At 36.7% G+C, this 6,000-nt stretch overlaps 1 protein-coding gene across 2 annotated transcripts in view; it reads right to left on the bottom strand.

Moving 5' to 3' along the window:
- LOC108356428 (putative sodium-coupled neutral amino acid transporter 11) overlaps window positions 1-6,000 on the bottom strand; it is a 373,427-nt gene that overhangs the window by 95,693 nt on the left and 271,734 nt on the right. The gene's annotated exons all lie outside the window — the stretch shown is intronic.

Genomic DNA, 6,000 nt, shown 5'->3' with positions numbered 1-6,000 from the left:
AAATCGGACTAAAATTGAGGCCGCTTTTCATATAACGGTAAATTTCAGAAATGCTTGAAATTTCAATATTTCGAAATTTAAGGACGCTAATTTACTTAAAATGTATACACCCCGGCTTATCATGTAGCGGTAGCTTTCGGAAAGGAGGAAAACATATATTTAATACTTGCGCCGGGTATTTAATGTTCGGCTCCGCCCGAAACTTAGACTTTCTTACTTGTTTATTTTGTGTTTCTAGCAGTATACGGAATTTCGCAACGTTCCGAATAAATAAAAGATTTGCCGTACGTTTCAAAGGCAGTTAAAAAATCAAATCTCGTGTATATATAAGTGAGTCATTTCAGCATGCTACTGTGGCTATTTTCGTCACTCGCGCGCACTGCCATACGCTGTGATTAAAAATCTATAATTTCCTTGTAGAAGTGTTGACTAAAATTTATCTTCATGCTATTCTATTTCGATTAATACTTAGAAAAGTTCCATTCCACTGCGCGCAAGCAAATGGAAAATGGGCAAGTAAGTCAATTGTTTCCGCAATGTACGCGGGAGCACACAAACTATGCCGGACAGTAATTCGAGCTAGTGGTGGAAAACTATCGATAGTATCGATGGGACATCACAGTCGCAATTATCGATGGCGACCACTATCGACCATATTTGAAGTTGGATACTATCGAGGAATTGCCATATCTATGTATGATTTTTATATACCATATCTATCTTGAAACGCATTTATGTGAATATTTTTATAATGCTCGTGCGGATAGTGTAACGAAATATGGACAAATATCTAACTCACAAAAGGTAACGTGTTTGTTATAGATATGTTTATATTGTATGTGTTTCATTATATGTATGTAATGACTTTTACAGAAAACAATGCAAATGTAGAATGCTTGTGTTCCTCCGAAAGTGAAGAAGAAAGTGGCGGAAAAAGAGCAAAACCCAAAATATCTTCGTTATAGTAATTCTATATTCTTTACATAAAACATTATTAACATACTTTTGTGTTGTATATTTGTGTGTTTGTGTTGTTGTTTGGTATTAAATTTTATAGTCCATCAAATTTTAGTATAATAAACAGTCACGCATTTTCTTCTATCGTTTTTATATAGAAGAAAATGCGTGATATTTTTAGCACAAAATTTACAAAAAATCAACGAAATTCTTTAGCAACTTGAAACCTGCAATTTATTAAATTATTTATTATTTAAATAGATGAATTCATACAACCTTCAAACGTAATTTTTACATGTCTTTTCGATGCATTCAAATATAAAAAAAATAATCAGCCACACTATCGAGACTATCGACGGCAGCGCACTATCGAGACTATCGATGGCTATCGGAAAAAATGACTATCGGCACAATCGATAGTGACCCAAAAAACGATCATCAACTATCGATGGTGTCCACTATCGATAGCTTGCGACCACTAATTCGAGCTCCAATAAGTTCAGACAGTGTACTCTTTTTGAGGCGGCCACGGTAGAAAAGGAAAACCAAAACGTTGATAAAATTATAAATTTTGAAATGTAGTGGAAAAACGTACATTTATATGCACGGGAAAATACACACTCTTTCAAAAACGATTGGATCTAGGTTAAAGAATTAAAAAATTAATTAGAAGAAAATCCTTTTTCTCAACATTCGCAACTTTTCAGAAAAATGTTGCGAAAAAATGATTCGTAACCCAAGTTTTCATGGTCAATTCAAATATCTGAAATTGCAAATTTTAACAGTTTGTAAAGTGTTTTTAGTTCATTGTCTAGTGTCATATACGTGTTATAACTGCCACATAAATAAATTCTTAATACATATGTTCCCCTTATTTTGGTTTTATACGTTTTTTCAGCACTTAAATTTATAAATTCGTTGCTTTTATTAAAATTGCGGAAAATGTAAAAACAACTTTACGTCAATGAATGCTCAAGTAAAAAAAATTAGCTCCTCATTTTAGCTATTATTACTAGTGTTTAGCTCTTTTTGGCTCTTTGTTTCGACCGTTTCAGCTCCAAACGAAATTTTTTTCTAGCAACACTGCTTACAATCCAAGAGCTGGTGTGAAAAAGTGCAAGAGTTTGTTCTTATGTTGCGCTGCATAAAAGTGTTGGAAATATACACAGAGCTTGCGTACCGGGACACCTGGCGCTGGGACGCTTGCTCATGAACTGTGTTGCCAGGACCTCAAAATAAAAGAAGCTAGATCGGCCAAATAAAAAAGTTAAAAAAAGCTAAATGGTCCAAAATGAAAGGTTAAAAAGGCCAGCCTTTTCAACATTTCATTAACTCTGATGTACAAAAAGGTGATACAAATGCACCACCGACCAACAAAAATGTCAATACATCGACAATAAAAGTACTTGCGATCATGAAATTCGTGAAATTTTTCTAATATAACCACTTTAATAATAAAGGGAACTCTTTTTTAAGTTCTGAAAAACCATAGTCCTTCAAAGCAAAGTAGTAGTATATTTGTACCATCAAATATCTTCATACATATATTACAATACGATTACAATCGTGAATGTTTCAATTAGAGCGCGCATAGTGAAGAGCTAACCGTATATACACGCAAATGAAGCAGACTAAACGGCGAAATCGATTTCTACGTGACAAACTGTTTAACTAGACATGGGTGCTTCAAAGCATACCTTCAGCGATTCGATCACGAACCAGAACCCATATGCGACTACTGCGGAGGAGATGTAATAGAAGACGTCTTTTTTGAGTGTATGCGATTTGTCAGTACCAGATGCAAACTTCGCAACATATCTGGCGAGAGTTTCACGCCTGAGTCACTCGTGGAAGCTATGCTATAAAGCAGCAGAGGCGGTGAAGGGGCTAAGGACGCTTGACTGGCTACGGCATAGCAGCGGCCACTAACTACCATTCTCCCTCACGATATAGTGCTTGACGTCATTCCCGTGGGGTGCTGGGGTGCGGAGTTCTATGAAATAAGAAATGGTTTTATAGGGACACTTGAGAGCTCCTGAAAAAACTGTTATAGTATAAACAGAACGGGTTCGCTGAGTAAATTTCGTCGGAGGGAGCGATGGCGGTGGGCGATATTCGCCTAACATTTCGTCAAGTAAAACTGAACCGGAGCAATAATTTATTGCTACTACAAATATTGTGGAAGATTGTCCTTAAAAAAATGCTAGTTTGAAAATAAGAAAGGGCTAGAAGAAAGCCACGAAGCTAAATCCTAAATTTCGAAGCTAAACGACAAAGAAAAAAGCTAGATCTAGCCTCAAAAAGGCTAAATTGGCAGCACTGCTCATGAATGCTATAACACAAGATGCTCCAATCGAGCTAAGAACAACCGGGTATAAAATACACAGCGGCGCAAACGCACATTACGTGATCAAATATTCCTTCAACACTTCGAAGGTGGTATATCGGAATGAATCGATTAAAACCCAGATTACTTTGCAATAAGCAGAAAATCAAGGCGTATCAATTACTGGTGGTAGCCAGTGATCGGACTACAAAAAAATTCAGTGTGGCTGAATCTGGAAAAAAGTGTGGTAGATTTCAAAAAAATGAGGTAGATCTCAGGTTTTGGATAAAACTTTGTACAAAAATTAAAAAAAAAATTCTGCAAGGCTTCCCTTCAATTGCAAACCTTTTAATTAGACTCTAAGAACAAAATGATTTTAGTATAATAAAGTTCAAGATTGAAGTTGCTAAAAATCACGTTGAGTTTTGTGAACTTTTTTTCCTAGACAGTGTAAAGCGGTTCCTCCATATCAAGATATTTTTCGAGCATACATTTTTTTGTAACCTTGCGGAGCGTTGCCAGCTTTTGTTTTTATCACATCAGGATGTAGGGAACAAATGTGGCACGTTACAGAAACTGCTATTTGGGATTTGCCGATTTTGACAATTCTCAAGTAGAAGTAAACAACGCGTCAGAATCTTTAGATGCACTGAAATTTGCTAATAATAATAATAGATTGGCGCTTACACATATGTTAGTGTTTGGCCAAGCTTCTGCTCCGATTTGTGGCGTGCGCCTTGATGTTGTCACACAACGCGGAGGGACCTACAGTTTTACGCCGACTCCGAACGGCGATTATATTTTTATGAGAAGCTGTTTTTCATGGCATTGCCTGCCGTGGGACGACCGCTGTTAAGAAAAAACCTTTTTTCTATAATTTTTGCGATGTTGCTTTGACCAGGGTTTGAACCCAGGTGCTGCGGAGTGGAAGCGCGCACTGCTTACCACTACACCACAGCGGCCGACAAATTTGCTAATACTTTCACAAAAAACGCTGTTTCTTAACATTTTCGCTATTAATTGTTTTTATAAATCATATATTTTGCAATTTAATTAAACAATTTTATAATGAGCGCACGGCAGTGCGCGCGAGTGACGAAAGCAGCCACAGTAGCATGCTGAAATGACTCGCTTATATATACACGAGATTTGGAAGTGTTTATCCAGACGTCCAATCGACATGTTTGAGATATCGTTGGAAAGGTCTTGCAGAGTGCGTCCAGAAAATGTATTCAAGCTTCATAAACGATTAACCGGATTCTTAAAAATTTGGCTAAAGTGTTGCGAAACAAAAAACTTTTTTTTTTGCTTTTGCCGTTTTAAGGGAACATGTGGGTGAACCCAACATATTTAGTGTTATTCTATAGGCCAATACCCTTCAAACGATACCTTATATATTAAGTTCCGGCCACTAGTTGGAAAGATATAGATTTACCTCTATGTTTTGGTTCGTGTCTCCACTACGAGATGCTTTGGTATGTATGTGGCGTCTGTACGTACCTTCATTTAATATTTTTTCAAACTTTCAGGAAATAAAGTACAAAAAAAAACTAAGAAGGTTTTGTTCCAGGATGTTTTGATTCGTATCCTTTTGTGGGCGTGGCTGCTGCCTGAAATTCGAAGAAAGGCAATTTTTCAAACTACCACTGAGGTCGCACTGCTCATTCCATACCATTGGAGTGGATATCAGTAGAAGGGTTTTCAAACAAGCTATCTAACGCTATCTTTTGTGTTTATAAAATATAAATATGTTATAACGTTATCGCCTGAAAACTAAAAATCGGCCTGCTGACAATATACATTTCGGGCATTTTCTCAAAAACTAGTCAGCCGATTTTATTCTAAGTTTCAACAAACGTAGCCCTAGGCTTTCATCTGGTGTATAGCTTATATCTGGGAAAAGTCTTGTTGTGGAGATATTGCGATTCAAATTGAAAAAATGTCGCTCCAAAAAGTGTCAAATGGTTAACATATCCGTCTAATTTGGTTACTTTAAGATATAAAAATAACATACCCAGTTCCCCGGAAAAAGTAGCCATTCCCCGATTGCCACTTAAACCGAAAATCCCTGCAAATCGGGGAATTTCCCGCGAGTTGACAAGTTGAAGGATGCAGCTGTACTAATCACTTCGTACATGGCTTGGAAACCACAATTTCTGTGTATTTTAGAGTTTTTTCAGTCACATGCCGGAATTGTAACATTTATCCCTATTTTAATCGCAGGTATGTACACAGTATTTAACTATGCTACATGGGTTTATCACCCGCACCTACCTGGGAAGAAGCGTACAATATTACCTGCAGTTGTACATAAATATGTATGTATGAATGCATTTAGTTCACCCAATGTGCCGCTACTACTTATATACATATGTATAAATTGCCTCTGAGCAAAACTACTTGAGAAACAAGCATTCGTTTAATAGCACGATTGCAATACCGTACACGTAATAGAAGTAAAACTTCTTAAAAAAAGCACATGTGTGTGCCCCACACCCGGTAGAAATCTTAACAAAAATAAACTACGAGACTATCAACGAATACATTTGTTTATTGTATCCAAAGTTGGTACCAAGTTGATAAGTTTTTATCATGTCTCATAACCCTGTAGGCAAATTTTAAGGTTTTGAAATATCACAGCTAAACGGCCAAACACGTAAAATTAGTTTTGGCCTCTAGATTACGATGGCGTTTTCATAAAATCCGTATCACGTCAA

Source organism: Rhagoletis zephyria, unplaced genomic scaffold, assembly GCF_001687245.7.
Source record: "Rhagoletis zephyria isolate East Lansing unplaced genomic scaffold, Rhagoletis_zephyria_1.1 Rzeph_scaffold_00172, whole genome shotgun sequence".
In the NCBI taxonomy this organism is placed as follows: domain Eukaryota; kingdom Metazoa; phylum Arthropoda; class Insecta; order Diptera; family Tephritidae; genus Rhagoletis; species Rhagoletis zephyria.
The sequence above is the reverse complement of the archived record's forward strand: the minus strand, read 5'-3'. Positions and strand labels throughout refer to the sequence as shown.